Raw genomic sequence first — 22336 nt, 5'->3', positions numbered from 1 at the left:
GCTGGCTTTATCGTTATCACCCCCCATTCTGTTGTCTTTTGTATTTTCTCTTGTAACTTCCAAGGAGAAAAAGTTGGCAGCACACTGTGAGAGATGATCCCTTGTAGAGAGTTGGTCATTGAAAAGGTACTGACACCCTTTGGGGAAAAGTTTAAACTTGACTTGCTTTGAGAGTGAGACCAGCAGAGCGTGGGCTGAGAGCGTTGCCCGTGATACAGAGGCAAAGGTGGCGAGGTGGGCAATTAGTGTGGTTCCGCAGTCCTGAGTTATGAAGGGGTCGGGAAAGTGCAGTGTGGGACTCCTTCCATGCTCATGACGAGCTGAGCTCGTCATGCAGCACAGTGCTCGTGTGCTTATGACGAGCTGAGCTCATCATGACCACACCCGTTTTTATTGCTGTCCAGCACAGCAGGGGAAACTCTCAAGCAGCGATGCCAGCAGCGGCGTGGGGTGAGCTTGCTGCCGGCGTGGCAGAGATGTGAGATCAGGAGGAGCGGGCAGCGGCGTGTGCGGAGCGAGCTGCCTGAGATTTGCGGCAAGGCGCCTTTGTGTCGGCGAATCAGTTTAAGGCGGCCAGCAGCGGGGTGGCGACAAGCGTGCTGCCAGCATTTAGGAGGCGGGAGCCCGGTCAGAGACTGCGCATAAGTGCAAACTTTAGCCTAACATTGTAAACCTGGTCCCTAGGCGCCGGATCTTGGGTGCGCATGGATCACGGGCACCAGGCCACCAGCAGACAGAGGGAAAGATTGCTGGCTGGATAAACATGAAGATAAAGGCACGTAGCGTGCACGTGCCTGCTCGCTCCCGCAGCAATACTCCGTGCGAGTATAGTTGCCAGACAAGGTGGGACATGCACGCACCAGTAGCCAATTGCAGGCTACGATTTTTTAAGGACTGAGACCAAAGCCTATCCAAAGCCTGGGAGGAGTCAGGCCCCCACAAAGTGCCAACAACAGATCGCCTGAGAGCGCAAGCGCTGTAGGCTCGACCTAAAAATGACTTTGGGAGATTTTCACTGTCAGGGGATGCAAGACTTTAACACACAGGCCCAACCTTTTACATTCCATTCATCCTGCCCTATGAACCTTTAGGGCGTAAACTAGGGGTGACATAGGAGCATTAAACAGGAAGGTTTAGACCTGGCAAAAGGTTTATTTTGCCAGGTTGAAATGGCAGTTTTTAAAGTGCAAACACAGGTTGAAAGGGCAAGCCTGTATGCATGTTTTATAATGCTACTTTAAAAGATGGTACAATGAGAGCTGCAGCCCACCAGTAGCATTTAATTTCTAGGCTTGGGAATATGTAGTACCATTTACTAGGAACTTATATGTACATTAAATGTATTAACCAGGTGTGTTTCAATGTTAGCATTGTTTAGGGAGAGAGCACAAGCACTTTACCACAAGATAGCAGGAAAAATGTGCACAAAGTCATAACTGACAGAAAAAACAGGTTCAGCACAGGAAGGCAAAAATGTGGGTTGATCCTGCAACGTGGGTCAGGTTCTACAATTATACATCCCCATTACTAGATGAACCCTCAGAGAACGTGTTGTGATGAATTATTAGAAAGTGTTAGCTACCTTCTTCTGACAGCTTTTTAATTTAGGTATTACATGCTGTGAGATGAGTAGTTCAGTTTTTTCCTTGCTTAGGATAAACATCTACAAGATGAACCCACGTGTGCTACATTTTTTCATAAAATCGAAATTGACAAAGTTAGTAGTATCTTCTTTAATTATTTCGTTTGTGGCACTACAATTCTGCCATTTCTAAAGATGTAAATAATCAATGTTACTATTACCCAAGTCAATGGCACGCAATCTGTTTGCCTCAGATGAACTGAAGGATGAACCGACCTTGTGACCTGCAGGCCACTGTATGATTCAGCAGCAACCTTTCAACTTGCCGAGTCATCCTGGTGGCAATAGGTCTGGCTTATTATTGACAGTACGTCTTCAATGATCGGTGTTTGTGGTTATGGGACTTGGCAAGGGGGTGACAATGAGAACAAGTCCGTTTTGAAAACAACGAAAGGATGAGTGACCGAGTGCATGTGCAGAGGGATGAATATATAGATGAAGGCATGGAAGAGACTTCATGGGCCGGTGAGTGACATGTACCTCATCCAGCGATTTTATAAAACACACGCTATCCATTAGAGTGACTCAAGGGTCCTGAAATTGCTGAGGTTTCACTTCCTCCACGACCTTTATCTGCGTCTATAAAAGATATCCTGAATGAAAAACAGTCAAAATATGTTTCACATTGTTCCCCTTTATCACCGCACGTTGCCAGGGGGCCCCGGCTATCTAGGTTACTGCCTGAGGAAGGTCCTGAGGCGAGGGCTATCTGGAGTTATATTTAGCTGCTCTTAGACTCCGTGGGCTGCAGATGGGAATCATGCTAACAGGGCTTGACTGCCAGATTCAACTACAGATATGGGCTACAGAGCGCGTGCTACTTCCATGTAAAAGCTAAGAGCAACTTTCCCAGCCAGCTCAAAATATGTATTTAGGTCAGACTCATAACACTGCTGACGCTTTCGGAATACATTAAAGTTTTTCCGGAGGTTAAAGGCGCAGACGTACTGAGTACAGTGCAGAGGAGGGAAGTGCTGCAGTACAGAGGAGGGAAGTGCTGCAGTGCAGAGGAGGGAAGTGCTGCAGTGCAGAGGAGGGAAGTGCTGCACTGCAGAGGAGGGAAGTGCTGCAGTACAGAGGAGGGAAGTGCTGCAGTGCAGAGGAGGGAAGTGCTGCAGTGCAGAGGAGGGAAGTGCTACAGTGCAGAGGAGGGAAGTGCTGCAATGCAGAGGAGGGAAGTGCTACAGTGCAGAGGAGGGAAGTGCTGCAGTGCAGAGGAGGAAAGTGCTGCAGTGCAGAGGAGGGAAGTGCTGCAGTGCAGAGGAGGGAAGTGCTGCAGTGCAGAGGAGGGAAGTGCTACAGTGCAGAGGAGGGAAGTGCTGCAGTGCAGAGGAGGGAAGTGCTGCAATGCAGAGGAGGGAATGCTGCAGTGCAGAGGAGGGAAGTGCTACAGTGCAGAGGAGAGAAGTGCTGCAGTGCAGAGGAGAGAAGTGCTGCAGTGCAGAGGAGGGAAGTGCTGCAGTGCAGAGGAGGGAAGTGCTGCACTGCAGAGGAGGGAAGTGCTGCAGTACAGAGGAGGGAAGTGCTGCAGTGCAGAGGAGGGAAGTGCTGCAGTGCAGAGGAGGGAAGTGCTACAGTGCAGAGGAGGGAAGTGCTGCAATGCAGAGGAGGGAAGTGCTACAGTGCAGAGGAGGGAAGTGCTGCAGTGCAGAGGAGGAAAGTGCTGCAGTGCAGAGGAGGGAAGTGCTGCAGTGCAGAGGAGGGAAGTGCTGCAGTGCAGAGGAGGGAAGTGCTACAGTGCAGAGGAGGGAAGTGCTGCAGTGCAGAGGAGGGAAGTGCTGCAGTGCAGAGGAGGGAAGTGCTGCAGTGCAGAGGAGGGAAGTGCTGCAATGCAGAGGAGGGAATGCTGCAGTGCAGAGGAGGGAAGTGCTACAGTGCAGAGGAGAGAAGTGCTGCAGTGCAGAGGAGGGAAGTGCTACAGTGCAGAGGAGAGAAGTGCTGCAGTGCAGAGGAGGGAAGTGCTACGGTGAAGAGGAGGGGAGTGCTGTAGTGCAGCGGAGGGAAGTGCTGCACTGCAGAGGAGGGAAGTGCTGCAGTGCTGAGGAGGGGAGTGCTGTAGTGCAGCGGAGGGAAGTGCTGCACTGCAGAGGAGGGAAGTGCTGCAGTTGAGAGGAGGGGAGTGCTGTAGTGCAGCGGAGGGAAGTCCTGCAGTGCAGAGGAGGGGAGTGCTACAGTGCTGAGGAGGGGAGTGCTGTAGTGCAGCGGAGGGAAGTGCTGCAGTGCAGAGGAGGGAAGTCCTGCAGTGCAGAGGAGGGGAGTGCTGTAGTGCAGCGGAGGGAAGTGCTGCACTGCAGAGGAGGGAAGTGCTGCAGTGCTGAGGAGGGGAGTGCTGCAATGCAGAGGAGGGAATGCTGCAGTGCAGAGGAGGGAAGTGCTACAGTGCAGAGGAGGGGAGTGCTACAGTGCAGAGGATGGAAGTGCTGCAGTGCAGAGGAGGGAAGTGCTGCAGTGCGGAGGAGGGAAGTGCTACAGTGCAGAGGAGGGGAGTGCTGTAGTGCAGCGGAGGGAAGTGCTGCAGTACAGAGGAGGGAAGTGCTGCAGTGCAGAGGAGGGAAGAGCTGCAGTGCAGAGGAGGGAAGTGCTGTAGTGCAGCGGAGGGAAGTGCTGCAGTACAGAGGAGGGAAGTGCTGCAGTGCAGAAAAGGGAAGTGCTGCAGTGCAGAGGAGGGAAGTGCTGCAGTGCAGAGGAGGGGAGTGCTGTAGTGCAGCGGAGGGAAGTGCTGCAGTGCAGAGGAGGGGAGTGCTGCAGTGCAGAGGAGGGGAGTGCTGTAGTGCAGGGGAGGGAAGTGCTGCACTGCAGAGGAGGGAAGTGCTGCAGTGCTGAGGAGGGGAGTGCTGTAGTGCAGTGGAGGGAAGTGCTGCACTGCAGAGGAGGGAAGTGCTGCAGTGGAGAGGAGGGGAGTGCTGTAGTGCAGCGGAGGGAAGTCCTGCAGTGCAGAGGAGGGGAGTGCTACAGTGCTGAGGAGGGGAGTGCTGTAGTGCAGCGGAGGGAAGTGCTGCAGTGCAGAGGAGGGAAGTGCTGCAGTGGAGAGGAGGGGAGTGCTGTAGTGCAGCGGAGGGAAGTCCTGCAGTGCAGAGGAGGGGAGTGCTACAGTGCTGAGGAGGGGAGTGCTGTAGTGCAGCGGAGGGAAGTGCTGCACTGCAGAGGAGGGAAGTGCTGCAGTGCTGCTGGCAAGTGGTTGGTTGATTCACAGCCTTTTCTATGATTTAATTAAGAACTGTCCTTAAGTGAATCGTGACATGTGCTCTGTCTAAGTAATTGTGTTGTGGACAGTCATTCCCTCCTTATCTCTTATTGTCCTGAATAGGTAATTAACCCCTGGGGCACAGCGCTAATTCCTCCGCGGCGCTGGGGGTCGTGGGGGTGAGCGCGGAGCCGCCATGCATGTGACGGAACCACGCTGTCATGAGTCACGGGTGAGCTGTGCTCATGACGGCGTGGTTCCGTCAGGACTCCGCCCACTCACTAATTCACTTGCACAGGCGGGGAATCAGTGCCGCATGGGCAGAGTGGCCACAGCATGATGGAACCAAGCCGTCATGAGCACACACCGCCCGTAACTCATGACGGCGTGGTTCCGTCATGCGCAGGGAAGGGGTTAAGGCATACAATGTTGTTCTGAAACGACCTAATGTTTCACATATTTTTAAAAACAATGTAAAAGGTTTAAAGAAAATCTTCTCCTGAAGCAAAGAATAATTCCACTTGCATCTTATCATTTGACATTTTATCATAATCGAAATGTCAGATCAATTCAAAAGTTTTTTTCAAAAAGGATGTTTTTTTGACGACCGTCTCACTGGGTCACACAGCCAAAATGTCTTCTAAAATTTGATTTTGAAAGATGTCACTGTGCCCCGTGCAGAATGCACTATATTACCCATGGTGCACATGAAGAGATACTTTACAGCGGAATTAACGTGGGCCCAACGTAGACCAGACTGTGCGCCAGCTCTCATTTATTGTTCTGATAGCCATGCTCGGTGTTTGGCAGGGACATAACACAAGAACGTGCATTCACTGAGATTCAGGGAGCACTACCTCGACAGGGGCCCCTCAACCTTTCAGAGGGCCCCCATTCAGGCCAAAGGCAATGAATATCTATGAGATACAGGAGACTCAGGGACCCCTCCTGACTTTATGCAGGAGAGCCCCATCATTTTATGTTACGCCACTGGTGTCTGCAGTGCATCCATGTGCAATTGTTCACGTTTATGTGTGTGTGTGCATAAGTGCCAAGTGACACATTACATTCCCACCCAACTTAAACATGCAAACCTGTGGCTGTACACTGACTTGTCATTGGTGGGTGGGTCACAGGAAACACACTCAGGATAATCCCACACTCATCTAATTTTCCATGAGTCACCATGTCCGTTGCACACCTCAGTGGTCTCAGAAGTTTTGTAATAGTGATAAACTCCGGGTAATCATCTCTGGCACCTTCGTAACTGTCACCCTCATTCCGTAATTTGCAATGACTATCCATGGGTCACATTTGTAGGTAGTCGGGAACTTACTTCCAGGATTGTGATTTTGAATGAGTACCTGTTCTTCAGAATGAATCTGAAGGGATCTAGCTCACAGTGTCCTACTCGTCTGTGCTTTGCTGCAGCTCCTCCGCTTCTTTATTTGTACGGGTGCATTATAATCTCACATGTAGAGCGCACATGCATATAATCCTTTGTCATATTAACATGAAGTGTTCGAATTTGATATGTAATAACTTGAAACGTGAATGTATTTTAGGCTATTGAATAGTGATTTGACGAATTAGCATAGAAAGTAATGTAACTAGCATAAACCATTAACGTTAAGAACTCGTGTTGTACAAGTGACAATCATTCATTTATTATATGTGCTTATTAATGTGTAATTTTTCCATGCAGGTGGGAATATTAACTGTACGTACTTTAATTTCCTATGCAATTCATTAAGCTCTTATGCCATTTCTTACGTTAGCTGAACATGTAGGCCTGAGTAGCAATTTCCCTGGATACTCTAGTTTAGAATTAACAGGTTGAATTTCATGTGTGCCGTGCATTTGGTTCTTTCTCTCATTTTGTGTTGTAGGTGGAAGAAACGCCCTTGTTAGATGGATTAATGTCTTTGTTTAATTAGTCAGGCAAGAAGAGAAGGAGATACATCGTAAGTTCAAGTTGATAAGGGAAATCGTTGTGTTTTCACACCGGAGAAGGCCTGGGAATCAAGATCAACATGTCGCAATTCAGGAACACTGCTATCCCGTGGAAAAGTACCTACAAGACTGTGTTTGGAGCAGATGGCATGACCTGCAAGGACTCTTGGGCAAAATACCTGTAATAATGCGATGTTAGAGTAGGGAAAGGACCTCTTTCTCCTTCTCTGCCTTCGGAGAGAGAGCATCTTAGAAAAAGCTTTGTCTCAATAATTTATGCAGTCCAACCCATCGATGGTGGAGAGACTTCTTAGGAAGGCTCCACATGCTGACACATTTTATCCTGTTTCCTGAGAATCCTTAAGTGGGGATGCCATTTTAGCGTTAGTGTAGGGATAGATTTTCATCAACCCTCAAATGCCGGGAAATTTGGAGTCATGCTTTCTGATCCTCTGCATTCTGCTTCTTGAATTAATTGTTTTGTTTTTGCTACACTGCCTCAACTTTATTCGCAGATTTAGCTTTATGCTGATTCTGATGTATTTCAACACTCTTGTTTTTTGGAGTTTTTATGTACTGTTATTTTTGGCTTTGTAATAAATTGACTAATTTTACGTAGTTGTCTGTGGTTACTATGTGCCCAGAGAAATTCCTATTGAATTGATTGCCATAAATAACGACTCTCTCTCCTCTACGCTTACATGCTCTCTACACACTTTTCCTTGGGTGGCTCCCTGATCTATAGCCCCCCCCCCAGGCCCTGCAGGGTCTTTTCTTAAAGCACTTGGGGATATCATTGTTCCCCGGGCACTACGCTTTGCTCAATACATTATCCTTGGGGATCTGAATTTACATCTTGACCAGGCTGATGCTGGGGATACTCATGAATTCCTGGATATACTGAACCTCGCCCAATTTACCCAAAGGGTTAGTCTCCCGATGCATCTTGGGGGCCATATTCTTGACCCCATTTGCTCTAACTTTCCCATCCTAATCGATGACCCCCGCCGGTGTCCTGGTTTGACCACTTTTTGGCATATTTTTCTTGGGTAGCAGAAGGCATTCATTACCCCACCCGGACCAGTAGTGACCCTGTCTTCGCCAAAATTGACCTGCTCACCTTTAGCCAGGCACTGGCGGCTTCCAGGCCGAGCCCACCAATGACCTAGAAGGGGGGCTTGTTAGTTTCACCAGCTGGATTTCCAAAACAATGGATCTTTTAACCCCGCTCCCTTCCATAAGCATTCCAGGGAATCTCCTTCAAAACCCTGGTTTTCGCCCGAACGTAAGGAATTAAAGCAGATGTGTATGAAATTGGAACGAGACTGGCGTAATGAATTTTGCCCTTTGGCGAAGCTTACACTTAGGAAAAAGCAAAACATGTATTACACCACCATAGCCCATGCAAAAAGCCTTTACTACACCGCCTGCATTGACCTAGCCAGGAACAATACAAAATACATTTTCTTTATTTTTCAGAGTTTTCTGGCTCATTAAGCCGAACATCTGGTGCAAAAACTCTCTATATTTTTACCGATAAAATTCACGCTATGCAGGTGTCTTTTACTTCTTACAGCATGGATACGGCTGTGCCTTTGCTCCCTGCCCGCGTCTTCCCCCTATTCTCTGACTGCCTTTGAACCCATCGACTTGTCGAGCTCTCTTAGAATCCTTAAGTCCTTGAAAACAGGCTCTCCGTCAGATCCCTGTGCAGCCAGACTGCTGGCGGCAGTATTGGAGACAGTTAAACTAGAAGTTAGCCTGGAAACAGGCAAAGATCTTACCATTACTAAAAAAAAAAACTCTGACCCTTTGAGCCCAGTGAGCTATCGTCCCATTTCCCTTCTGCCAAGTGTGGCAAAGGTTTGCAAAAAAGTGGTAAATAAACAGCTCACAAGTTTATCCAAAGCTCAGGCCTACTACACCCGGCCCAATCTGGGTTCAGGGCTTCCTATAGCACCGAGTCAGCCCTTGTGGAGGTTTCTGAGGCCATCGGGATTGTTTGGATGCTGACGGGAGGGCTGCGCTGATTTTGCTTGACCCCTCGGCGGCATTTGACACTGTTTCCCACTCTATGCTGCTTGCCCGACATGCAAACATTTGCATATCAGGTACTGCCTGGGGATGGCTCAAATAGTTTCTGGAGGGCCGGATGCAACAGGTATGGCTCCCCCGTCAGCTTCTTCAACACAGATGGTTTCCACAGGGGTTCCACAGGGGTCCTCTTCGAGACCCCTCCTTTTTAACATCTATGTCACTCCATTGGTTCAACTGGCGGAGGATCTGGGGGCCAAAATTATTGCTTATGCTGACTATACCCAGCTCCTGTTCACGTGGGGAAAAATGAGTGTTCTAACTCCGCCGCAAAAATTGTCTGAACCCAGTTTTTCATTGGCTGGCCTCTGCCAAACTTAAATGCAACGAAGAGATATCTGAAATCCTCCGTTATGGAAAATTCTCCCCTCAGTTTGGAGAAACTCTTTGGCCGCCTGATTTCTCTATGCCAAACTCAACAGGGCAACCCGCAAAGAATCTGGGGATCGGGTTTGGGGAGAATCTTTCGTTCTCGACCCAGATCAAGAAGCTAGCCAGAACTGCTTTGGGCTACTCAAAACCCTCAGGAAATTCCTTCCACTTCTTCCCAAAGCTACTAAAGAAACGGTCACTCGAGCGCTAATTTTATCATGAGTATGCAAAATGCTCTGTATGTTGGCCTCCCGGGATACATGCTTAATAAACTGCAGGTAGTCCAGAATGCCGCGTCCAGGCTTCTTCTTAACATCCCTATCAGAAGCAGCTTGAGATAACATCTGTGTGCTCTTCACTGGCTGCCCGTAGCCGAACGAGTTAAGTTCAAAGCTCTGACCATAGCACATCCTGCCTTGCATGCTGCAGGTCCAATATACTTGCAGAAGCGCTTTACCTTCTATACTCCTTCTAGACAACTGCCCTCTGCCTCTCAGCTCTTGGCTCTTGTTCCCCATTACCGACTGCAAAGGATGGGGGGCAGTCCCCTTGCCTTGAAGGCTGCCCAGGCTTGGAACTTTCTGCCTCTTGCTCTTCGTAGCATTCAGGATCCCATCGTTTAAAAAAAAAAAAGTTGAAACCATTCCTATTTTTTTTTTCTTCTTTACTTTTCATTATGTATGATGTAATACGATAATTGAATACAATGGATGGTTGAAGAATCTATAATGAACTGTGTAAATTGTGCAATGGTTTAAATAAAAAATATAAATAAAAAAAAAAAAAAAAAGAAACCATTCCTATTTCTCTAGTTTGGTTCCCCCTCACCTCTCAAAGTTCGCGCCGGGACATTCCTTGGAGTATCCGTGCACGCTACAAATATAAATAACATAACATGCTGCTGAAAAGAACCTTCGGATTGTGACTCTAGAACAGATCAAGAACTTATTGGCCCAGCCCTTACAATATCAATTGCCACTCAGAGCTGTCATGTTGTTCCATACCCATCCTCAACACTTCATTGCAGGTTGAGTCTCATGAACCTCTCAACCTCACAGTGATCTTGTGGCCATCGTGGAGTCAACTTGTGGTAGTGTATCCTGAGTTACTCTAGGTACCTGCTGAATTATTCCTTTTGAAATGGGGGCCCAATGTCAGTTTTGATGATTATTGGAATGTCTTGTGCAGCAATTATTTTCTCCAGCTTGGGGTGAGCATATTCAACACCTGTTGCTCTCCACTACTGGGAACTTGGTCTATACTTTGATGATTGCAAGCAACTGATGCTCATCTGTAAGGGTACAGAAATCAGTGCCTCGATTGCTTCATGGATCAGTGCAGGCCTCTTTTGTGAGGATCAGCTTGGATTGCTCAGAACTGCTTGTTGCTGGGCTCTGATTGCTGTTGCTCTCTATGTCCTCAACTTGGGCTTGAAGGTCTGTGTGCCATACGTTTTTGCATAGCCTTGCTTTATTCTCAACTATATTATGATTGCCTTAGTGTGCTAGTTTGGTCACTTTGTCACTCAGGGACATGAGAATCACAATTTTGATTTCTCTAATTGTCTTCCAATGAGCCATCTCTTGAAGCCACCACAACCAGGTGCTGGCACATATCTGGTTGTTCTTATTGTTCTTATAAAAGGTGCCTGAATAAGAGGTCAACTACTTGTAGCACCCTGGTTGGTATGACACAGTACAATCTTACAGGTGTAGCTACTAGGCCCACTTTTTCAATCCTCAGTGAAGGAAGAGTTGATGCTCGATCTAATAGGTGAATTAGTGGCTTGTGGTCTGCAATTGCTCTAAGTTACAAGTGGAAATGGGTGCGGCCCATTTAGATTGCCAGGGCTTCTCTATCTATTTTAGAGTATCCTAATTCTGTGTCTAATAGTGCCCTACTTGTGAAGACCATGGGTGCCCATATGCCTGCTAGTTGCAGTTGAAGCAGGTCTGTCCCTAAATCAAAAGAGCTTTGCATACATGACTAATTAATTTTAAACATTTTGATTGTAGTGCTCCATCACACGGTGCATCTTTTAGTAATGTAGTTTTGATGTCCACGAATGATTGTTAATGAGTGTCAATTAATGCCCACTGGCACTTAGCTTTTGGTTGGCTGCCAGAATGAATTCTGTGAAGGAAGAAAGATTTGAGATAACAAAACCACAATAGTTAATCATTCTTTAGAAACTTCTTATTTCTGAGACATTCTGTGGTGCGTTAACATTTTAGAAGTGTTGGGCTTTCTGGGTGTTAACTTTCAACCCTTGTTGGAAGAAAATGCAGTCAAAAACGTGGATGTTGCCAGTTACAAAAATATTTTCAGTTGATGTAGCATGTGCATTCAGCCTGAGACAGAGATGTGGATTAAAGTACTATCACTCACATTTAAATACCTTCTAGACCTTTTAGGGGCTTCGCTTATTGAGCTATATATAGCTACCTCAGCTACCAAAAATATTCCATCATTGAGGCATTTATATCTGTGTAGCCCTACTTGCATTGAGAAAGTAATGATATACCTGCTTTCCTCTTATATTTGAAATTGGTGGGAGTCTGAATTTAAGGATAACTTCAAATGTAGTCTAGTTCCATTTAGGTCTATGAGGATGTTATCACTGGTGTCACTGATGTGTCTTTCTCTCTTTACTGGTTGCGAAAGTGCATGTAAAGGCATATATGCCATACAGGCTGTTTGGGTTTGTGGTAATGACCATGGTGGATACACAAGGGGGCACATTAGGATGGCAGGAGGGCTTTGACCGCCCGCCATCTCGTCGTAAAAAGGGACCGCCCGCCATAAGGACGGGGGTCCCGTGGCTGCAATTAGGATGCGCCCGCCACAATGGCGGGTGCATCCAGCATACCTGACATTGTGGCGGGAGGTGCTGCACAATTCCTGGAAGGCATGTTGTGCACTTCCATGCACAACATGGCAGGCACTGCGCGGTGCCTGCCATGTTGTGCATAGAAGTGCTGGGGGTACCATAGGTACCCCCAACCCCCCAGGAGTCCATGGGGGCCCGCAACGGGCGCCCCAAGCAGACTACGCATGCCTTTCAGTGGCGGCAAAGGCGCCACAGAAAGGCATTTCAAACCCCACATCATAATATGGCTGGCGGTGTCTTTTCAGACACCGCCACCATATTAAAGCCTTTTCCGCCCGGTCGACTTCTCGACCGGGCGGAAAAGCGGCGGACAGTCTTTCCATCCGCTGCGGACCCCCACCATGGTAATATGGCGGGGGGTCTTTAATGTGTGGGTGGCAGGCGGATCACCCCCGGCGGTTACCGCCAGCCCGGCGGAGGCGATCGCCCGTCATTCTAATGGGGCCCAAGGTGTTTGGCCTGATACCCTCCCGCTGACATTGAGGGCTTCCATTTTTTTCTTATTTCCATTTCAAAAGCTAGTTTCAGATGGAAGGTTATGTGGCAGTACCGAAGGGCTACTGGTTGGATCACTTTGTTCAGATGTAATCTCAATGTAACTGTGGGGGTGTTCCCCACTTCTGGGGCTGCACATTCTTCTGACAGATTAAACTGTTGCTGTCTTCATGATGGGTATGTGTTCCAGTTCATCCTTCATCAAACTCCATCTGCTCTGACACTGGACAGTTAGTGTGAGGATGGCTGGTTGCCTTAGGATTACTATGCAAAGTACAGACAATGGATAAATCTACATTATTTGTGTCCTCACTGCATTTTTTCATTCGTCTTCTGTCCAAGTAGTGATGAGGTAATGGAAACAGGCTTAGAAGCAATCAATAGATTTCCTATCTTGCTGGTGGGCTTGTTGTACCTTGAATCTTTCAAAGTCTGGGTTCATTCGCGGATCAAAGTGCGCCTAAAGGAGAGCAAATGCCTTGTCATTATGCTCTTTCATACCTGTTTTTTTGGTAGATTCTGGAATAACTTAAAAATATCTTCTCCTGTGTAGAGCAGAAGTAGGGGCCTGTTCATCTCATTGTCTTGCCTTAAAGTTGTTGTTGAGCTGTGCCATCCAAAGATGTCAATTTGACGCAGCAGTGGTGGGTGCTGTATGGTGGGCGAGGGTTTCTAGCTGCACCACGTATTTGCTGGAAGTGGCCTAGTTGTGCAAGTCTAATTAAACACAGCTTTCTTGAATTGTATTACATATCGATTGCTCTGTACAGTGGAGCTTGTTGTGCTTCCATTGTGAGGACCACTACTAAGATATCTGCTATTTCTTCTCACAGAATCTGTATGAGAATTGAGTGTCAGAGCAGTGGGCCCAGATAATGCTCTAAACTTTGTTGACGAGGACCAATAGATCAAGTATCTGTTCTTGTTCTTAATTGAAGCATAAACAAAATGGAAACCACTGGGTCATCTCTGACTTGATTTATGATTCAGTGTAGGAGAATGGAATAACATCTTTCCCACTATTTGCGTGACATACTTCTGCTATCCCCCACCGATGTCAATGCGACAAGAGGTCTCATCAGTGGGTGGCATCTGGCAGGCAGATCATTCTGTGACTCAGTTCTAGCGAGCAACAACACGGCTGCCAACACAAAAAAAATATATATAGCCTAAAAATCCATGAACGACCCCCCGAGCAAGCCTAGAGGATCAGGATGTTTCTACCCTACCCCCTTTCCTTATTTCTCAACTTTGTTTTACTGTTTTCTTGTAACTCGGTTCTAGCGACCAACAACACGGCTGCCAACACTTCCTAGTTTGCAGTGTTGACAGACAGTTCACAGCCAATCAGCATGCAGCTCCTCTTCATAATTGCACGTATTTCAGTACGCTTACGCCGCGATTTTTCTTTAAAAAAAAAGAAAAATAGAGCCTAAACATCCATGTACGACCCCCTGAGCAAGCGTGAAGGGTCAGACTGTTTCTAGCCTGCCCCCTTCCCTTATTTCTCAACTTTGTTTTACTGTTTTCTTGTGACTCGATTCTGACGGTCAGGAGTAGAGGGGAGGGGGAGTTTGGGACGCATGGCTATGTTGTGTTAATGAAGCAAGAAGTGGCGGGAAGTTGCGGTCAAAGATGGTGAGGTGATGGTCTGTAGCTTGTATAAGTATGTTCCCTGTCCTGAAAATAGAAATGAAGATTTCCCCTCTAAATGTTAAGAAAGGGGAAGTGGTGAGTTTAGTTCTATAGGGGATTTTGATTGATTTAATAACTTGTAGGTGGAGAAGGAAGATGTTTCTCCACTTTTAAGGGCGGTTTGAGTAGAAGACAAAGTCACTTTTCTTGTTACTTTTGATCATGCTGTAGTAGGTATTGGCTATTAGTTTTTCCGTAAGTTGTTTCAATAGGCGGTTTCATTTCAGTGCTAACATCACCTTACGTATAGTAATTTAGCAGAAACATACATAAACCTTTTGGTGGGCCTAAGATGGGGCATTCTGTGATAATTAACACTGTACTTTGGAGGATCCTAGTTCTGCAAGCGGTTTAGATATAGGTATTGGTAAAAACAATGACTTTAAGTGAAAACAAAGTATGAGGTGTGATTGGATTCTCTTGTGAGCTACACATATAAACCATTCTGTATGTGCGCCTGAAGCTACTGAAAAGTAAAGGGACCATCTTCTGTGCCACATACTTGCTTACCCAAGATGTTCCATGTCTTGCTAGTTTTCTTATATTCGCCAATAGGTTATAGAGTTGCACTGCATACAATCGCATCTACTCCCCCAGACTCCCAGTCAAGATGTTTCCTGATGGGGCAGGCGGCTTTAGATGTCAGCCTGCCGCTGTCAATGGTAGTAGTCCTTTATAGAGCTTTGTGGCAAAATGTCTTAAAACTTTATGGGCTGAGACCCAGAAATACAGCCAAGTATGTTGGAGTGATAGGATTGGAATGGATGCTTAGATGGTAGGTGGTGTTTCGGAAGAAAACTAGACAGGAGATGCAGAGAAAGGGAGAAAGTGGTGCAGAAGAGAGCATAATGATGTGTAATCTTTTGAAGATATATCTGTGTGGAGGTAAAATGATGTGGAATCTTTTGCAGATATATCTATCGATCTATTCCAGGGTGGTACCATACATTCTGCGATCCTTCAGTCTCTGTAGTAACGTGAGGCAGTGTTCTTTGCCACAAAATGAAGACAGGTGTAGTAATAAAAGGGAGATGAGGGTGGCTACAGCCTTCAGAAGAGAATATGTTTAACCCCTTGCCTGCGGGGCTAATTCCCCCACTGTGCTGGGTGTTGGGGGGGCGCCCACAGCGCCCCGGTGCTCATGACGAGCTGAGCTCACCACGGCCACACCCATTTCTTCAGAACGTTCAGCACAGCGGGGGAATTAGCCCCGCGTGCGAGCGTTCTGACCGTTAGGAAGAGCTGAGGTCGTCATGAGCACACGGCAACCGTGGCTCAAGACGAGCTGAGCTCGTCATGAGCATGAGAGGGGTTAAATGGAGTCGTACACCCATTCTTCGAAATGGCTGTCAGTTTCATTAGGAAAATACAAACATTCCTATATGTTTCAGAATACAGTATGCACAGATTATGGCAAGCAAACATGGACAAGGAATTTGTTTTCTATTATGAAAATACAGGACTCACTGTCAGACTTTTTCACTCATCCTTGTAATCATAGAGAAACCCAATGTACATCAAAGGTGAAATTGCTTGTGTAAATAAGGCACTTGGCGCTCTGTCTATGATGCAGTCCTGGCCCTCACAGCCTCCTAACTCTTGTGGTAGCTAAGTACAAGCAGCCAAGGCTTAGCTCATAGTAGGTCATGTGAGGTTGATTTGAGGTAGAGTACTGCAGCACATTGCAATGGCAACTAGTCCAGCCAGGGTTGTGGGTTTTTGTAAATACACAATACTTTATTATTACCTAAAGTATGTAAATATACATGGATTGAAAACAAAAACCAAACAGTGAAAAGTACACAGTTTAATACACAATAAGTGACAGTGAAATGAAAATATAGTGATTCATCAGGATACTTATCTGCATTAACCATAAACGATCTAAATATCAGGAATGCCAGAAATATCCTGAAAGAATCACAAATACAAACTAATGTTGATACTGTAAAAATTGTGGATTATTCAACAAAATTGTGGAATGCTCCCAATAGAATTTCACTCACATGTGTTACCCAATTTTGAATACTGTTTTAAAATGGAGGATTAAAATGTTCCTTTTTCCATTGGGATCACGATACCTTCACCATTGTATCCTAGTGAACGCAAACAATAAAAACTAGTAAACGAGATAAACACAATGGAAGGATGTTAAATAGCAGTACTGTAAAAGCAAAATGTAAACAAAGTGGCAGATTTACCAACTGTACTCTGTCCATCAGGGTAGTGGAGGACATTAAGGCCGCCACCCTGAAGAACACCAGCCTGCCAAATTTAGAGATCACCACTGGCCCACTGATGGTCTCTGCACTCATACTCTTATGCAAAAGGTTTGGTGGATGGCACTGTCAATTTTGACACCTGTTCACAAAACTTCACTAAATTGTTGGCTCTTCAAAAACAAGCTCCCCAAGTGTGAGTTTGGTATTGAAAAATAAATAACTAATGACTTCTACTCCCAGGAAGTTTTTTTCACTAGGAGTGAGAGTCATTTTTGTTTTTTCTGTCTCTCATCACAAGGTTTTACCAGGTAGTGATGGTTTACCATATTTTTATTTACTATATCATACAGTTATCATATCATATGTTTGTAATGCTTGTAATTTACTTAATTTACCTTATGTTTTATATGGTTTGAATTTTGCATGGTTCAGCCAAGCATGAGCTGTGATGCCCTGGTATTTGTTATTGTTTGTATGGAGTTCCAGGCCCTGATCCAGTTCTGTGTGGGAAGGTTGTTGTCAGAACCTTAAGATGGTGGGGTGCACTGGATGCAGGCTGGGTGTGGGCTCATTTCTTCACTGTATATTTAAATAAAATAGTCACAAACTTACCATTGGAGTGCAGACTTCCTTGCAACATTTGGATATGAGCTCCTGGAGTTTGCTCCGGCTTCATTTTCCTCATGGTTACTGAATTCCTGCTCACTCCTACAGCCTTCAGTACCTTCTCCACTGCTAAAGCCAGAAACTTATTCCCGCAGTCACCTCGGGCCTCGTTATATTTTATGGTTCAGTGGGAGGCAATTCGGGTGAGTGCCATACCTTTTGGCCTTTTCCTTTACAGGCTCACTCTATGGCACCTTTTGGAGCATGTTTCTTCTCGTGCTTGCTGCGTCTTCACGACCTGAAATGTGCCCACCCCCACACTGTTGACCAGTGTGTCTTTTGCTTTGTATCCTTCTAAGCACAGTGTCATTGTGCACATCACGTTTTGGCGGCCATCATCATTTGGAAATGCTTTGCGACAATTCACAGATTACTCAGTGGAACTTTGGCATGCATTGGCTGACATTTTTAAATTCAAAATAATTATTTGGGAAGTCTTTACCTGTATGTGAAGCAGTCAGCGTTTCAGAAACTGTCTCTGCTTTGGAATGTTTTGAGAACATCTTTGTAGTGGCAGCTTCAACAATTGCCTGCCAAATTGTTCTGTTGTACTGTCTTCTCCTCAACTATGGCATCTAGAGATTTTGCTCAGATTTCTCAATTTCTGCAGAAACCTTGCAAGTCTGGAAAACTTGGATAAGATCTTTTACATACTCTTTAAATTCAATTGGCGCTGAAAAGTTTGAACCTTAAAGTAAAGCAGCAATTTTGTTTAATCAAGTAGGCCAGGAAGGCCAATACGTTTTTGATAATTTACCTCAAACCTATGCTGCTGTTAATCAATCCTGTGATTGTGAGGAATATGCTTAAACAATAACCTGACTTAGGAACAAATCTGCAAAAGAGACTAGTGTTCTTTAAAAAAGGTTTAATTTTTTCAAGAGAAAGCAAATTCCTGACAAAAGTGTGGAAGATTTAATTTCAGCATTGAGGTTGTTAGCATTGACTTGCAACTTTGGCCATCTTTTGACACTTATATAAGGAATCAGTTTGTTTATAGCTGTTTTTTTAGAGAAGATATGCAAATCCTTACTTAGCTGCAGCGATCCGTCATTGTCTGAAGATATTGATTTAGCCAAGAGCATTGAAAAGTGAATAGTATTCAGATTATTCAACCGGAATTCTTAGACATATTGATGCTATTGCTGTTAAAGGTACGCACTTTAGAGCGTTGCAACGTAATGCTAACCCTCTCTGTGTCACATGCAGTTCCAAATCCTATTTAGGCAACAGTGCTAATTGTCCAACACAATGTAAATGCTGCACAAAATGTAAGAAGACATGAAACTTTCACAGGGTTTGCAAATCCAGTAAAACCCAGGTGAAAGTGCACAGTATTGAACTGAATGAGAATTGCTGCACTTTGGATTTATCTAACATGATTTTGACAGTGGAAATCAATTCTGTTTCTGCCAACAAAATCAAAGATCAAGTCAAATTGAGTTCTGTATTAAAGCTTTGCATGATGTGTGATTCAGGTGCACCCATTACTATTATTGCAAATATATTGTTTTATGAACATTGGGGATCAAATATTGATCTCAAAGCCCCTGATGTATATCCATTGTGAATACATTATTTTATGTACAATGGGGATCTAATATTGATCTCAAAACCTCTGATGCACATCCCTAGGCATATGGAGATCAAAAAATTGATATAGTTGGATATTTTACAGGGAGTGTTGCTTGCCTTGGTAGAAAAAAGGTAACAAAAATGTATGTGGCAATCAAGAGAAGGCATATTGTGGGGTGGCAGGACCATGCCAAACTAGATCTCATGTTAGCTCCTGATTCTGATTGGTCTGTCCGAATTGCTGATGTACCTATATCACTTGTTAACATTGACGATCCTAACTCCATCTCTGATATCGGGAACAGGTTTCCTGACATATTCAATGACAACATTGGTTTAAATAACAAAAATGTTCTCAAGATCAAACTCAAGAAAAATGCCATTCCAGTTGCTCACAAATCCAGACCTGTTCCCTTTAGTGTCAGATCTGAGATAAAAAATCTACTAGAGAAATTATTCAAAGATGGCATTATTCTATCCACTAAATCATTCAAGCGGGGCAGGTATATTGTGATTGTACGCAAGAAAAAATTAGAAATTTGCCTGTGTTCAAACCTTCATAACCTCAATAGCATATCATAATTGAGTTCCACCCACTTCCCCACATTCTGTGTAAGTTTTTCTCATTGTTGGCTCTCAAATCTGTGTATTATCAAATTCCATTGATGAAGATTGGCAAGATACTAATGACATTTGTAACAACGTTTGGGGCATATAAGTATTGCATTCTTCCATTTGGGCTAGTATCTCCTGCTAGTGTTTTTCCAAGACTAATGGACACCATTCTGGATGGTGTGGTTGGTATGTAATCTCGAGGATGAAATTCTGATTTTTGCTAAGACTGTACAAAATTACAGTTCCATACTTGAAGCAGTTTTCAACAAGTTTATAGAGTATGACATCACTCTTCATCGTACAAAAGTGTATGTTTTTGGGCCAGATTATATATTATTTTGACCATTCTATAAGTGCCAGTGGTATCTCTCCCAAATACTCCTTAATCAAAGCCATTGATGATGCCAAATCTCCAAGAGATAAGGGTATGCTTCACTCTTATCTTAGGCTCAGTCAATACTATTCAGGATTTGTACAGAGATATTCGTTCATTGTACAACCACTTGCTTAAGAATCTGGTCTGATTCAGCTCAGGAAGCCTTTCAGAAGGTTAAGCACCTCATTATTTTAGATCGAGCTTCTTCTAATTTTGTTGCTGGCAGCAAATATGCTATAACGGTTGATACCAGTCAGATTGGGTTATGGGCTGTTTTTTCACAATTCTCTCATGATAAGAAACACAATAATATTTTTACCTCTTGTTCGCTTAGTGATGCAGAATCACTACAGTGCTATAGAGTGGTAGGCATTGACTTGCTGTTGGGCAGTGGAGTGATTTAAGACTTTGACCTGGGTCTATCACTTTCATCTCTTTACTGATCACAACTCCCTACTATACTTATTTAATGGTAGCAGTTTGGGTAAAGCTTCCTCACTGTTGGTTAGATTACTATCCAAACTACAGAAACTAAATGTTACTGTTAACTATATACCTGAAGGTATGGACATCAGAGCAGATTGCCTTTCTCAATGACTTTTTGTTGGAAATGGCCCTTTTTGCAGGGTTATCCCTAAAGTTTTTGCTTCTTCCTCCTTTGTCTTTCCTAACCTGTGGTTGTTGGTTATATAACTCTGGGCACTTTACCATGGCTGACCAGTGCTAAAGTGCTTGTGATATTTCCTTTAAAACATGGTAATATTGGCTTATACCCAATAAGCATCATTATTTACTTATAATTCCCTAGTAAAGTGCACTACATGGGCTCAGGGCCTGTAAATGAAATGCTACTTGTGGGCCTGCAGCACTGGTTGTGCCAACCACTTAAGTAGCCCCTTTAAAATGTTTCAGGCCTGCCACTAGAGAGCTTATGTGTGCAATTTTAAATAACATGCGGGGTAAGGTAAAAGCTAAACCAAGATCTATAATATTTGATTGCTACCTTTGAATTATTTGTCAACATACCAGCTACTTCTCCTATTTAAAAAAAACATAGTTTTTTTGTACAGAACTGTAATGTATTGTCTTTGAAAAATATCTTTAGTGTTTTTTGTACATATGCTTTTATGTCTATGAAATGTAAACATTGTATTATTCGTGTATAAAAATAATTACCAAAAACATCAAAATACTAAAAAGAAAAAGGAATATGATATAATTGAAAAATATTAATATATAAGAATAAAGTAATATAATTTTGTACCAAAAGGAATTGCTTCCAGTCATATGTACATGTTTATCCCACATGCACTGTTTTCGCATAGATTTAGGCCTGATGTTTTGTAGCAATCAAATATTATAGATTTTGTGTGTAGCTTTTCTCCTTAATCCACATGGTATTTTTCCCTACAGCTAGCAAGATTTTTTGATTTCAGTAGGGGTCCCCTTCTTACCAAATTGCAATTTTAAATAAGCCTGGGCGGAGTTTGTGGAGTTCCGCGTAGTGCAAAAAAACCTAGCATAAGTGGCTACTCACATTGAGAAATACGACCACCTGCATTGAGAAATCTTGCCCGGCGGTTGATTTCTCTTGCTCGCGCTCACCAACTTGATGCTGACCAGTGCGAATTAGGAAAAATCTCACCAGAAGGTGAATTTTCCTTGCTCGCGCTTGCCAACTGGATGTCGATGAGCGCGAGGAAGGTAAAAATATCTCTTTCGCCATGCCGCGTGGAGTTTTTGGTAATTCCGCAAGGTCCGCGTAACATTGAGTGCGGAAAACTCTGCAAACTCTGCGAGCAGAGCGGAGTTCATCCCTCAGACTTAGTTTTAAACTGTCATACCAACCTGGCAAGATAAACATTTTTTCAGGCCCAAACCTTTCATTTTAATACATATAACTCACCCCTAAAATAGGCCCTAGTCAGCCTCAAGTGCAGGGTGCAGTGTATTTAAAGAGTTGGACATGTACTTTTAAGTTTTACATGTCTTGGTGGTGAAAATCTCTTGAATTCATTTTTCACTACTGCAAGGGCTATTCTTTCCATAGGATAACATGGTGAATACCTGATTACATTTCATAAGTATATTTTCCAGGCTATTTCTCCTATAGGATACCACTGAGGTTAATTTATTACATTTTATCAGTGTAATTTTCAATTAGGAAGAGATCAGACCCCAAGTCTGGTGTCTCTAGAATCGCAATTTAAAATCACAACTCATTGTGAAGCCAGATATTAAATTGCATTGCTGAAAATGCCACTTTTAGAAAGTTGGTACTTTCTTACTTTAACCATTTGATGTCTGCTGCCTGTCTCGGATCACTTGTCCGGGGTGGGTGACAGCTGGACTTTGTGTATTCCTCCTAGACATCCACACACAATGAGAGCTTAGTTGTCACTTGATGTTCCATCCTGGGAGGATGGGTGGGAGTGTCCTTTCCACACACAAAGGGCTGCTTACCCCATGTGTAGTGAGTCTAAAACCAAGGTAGGAGGGGCATGGACTATGCACTTCAAATGCATCTCTTTGAAGTGTCCCACACTTCAAAGCCCCA

General features: G+C 44.5%; 1 long non-coding RNA gene across 1 annotated transcript in view; it reads left to right on the top strand.

The window, feature by feature from the left end:
- Nucleotides 1–1886: 1886 nt before the first annotated feature.
- LOC144827204 (uncharacterized) overlaps nucleotides 1887–22336 on the top strand; it is a 335989-nt gene continuing 315539 nt past the window's right edge. Inside the window, exon 1 of the long non-coding RNA XR_013610076.1 lies at nucleotides 1887–2107. This is a non-coding gene — a long non-coding RNA (uncharacterized LOC144827204). The remainder of the gene's footprint in view (nucleotides 2108–22336) is intronic.

Source organism: Lissotriton helveticus, chromosome 4_1, assembly GCF_964261635.1.
Source record: "Lissotriton helveticus chromosome 4_1, aLisHel1.1, whole genome shotgun sequence".
Lineage (NCBI taxonomy): Eukaryota > Metazoa > Chordata > Amphibia > Caudata > Salamandridae > Lissotriton > Lissotriton helveticus.
The sequence above is the reverse complement of the archived record's forward strand: the minus strand, read 5'-3'. Positions and strand labels throughout refer to the sequence as shown.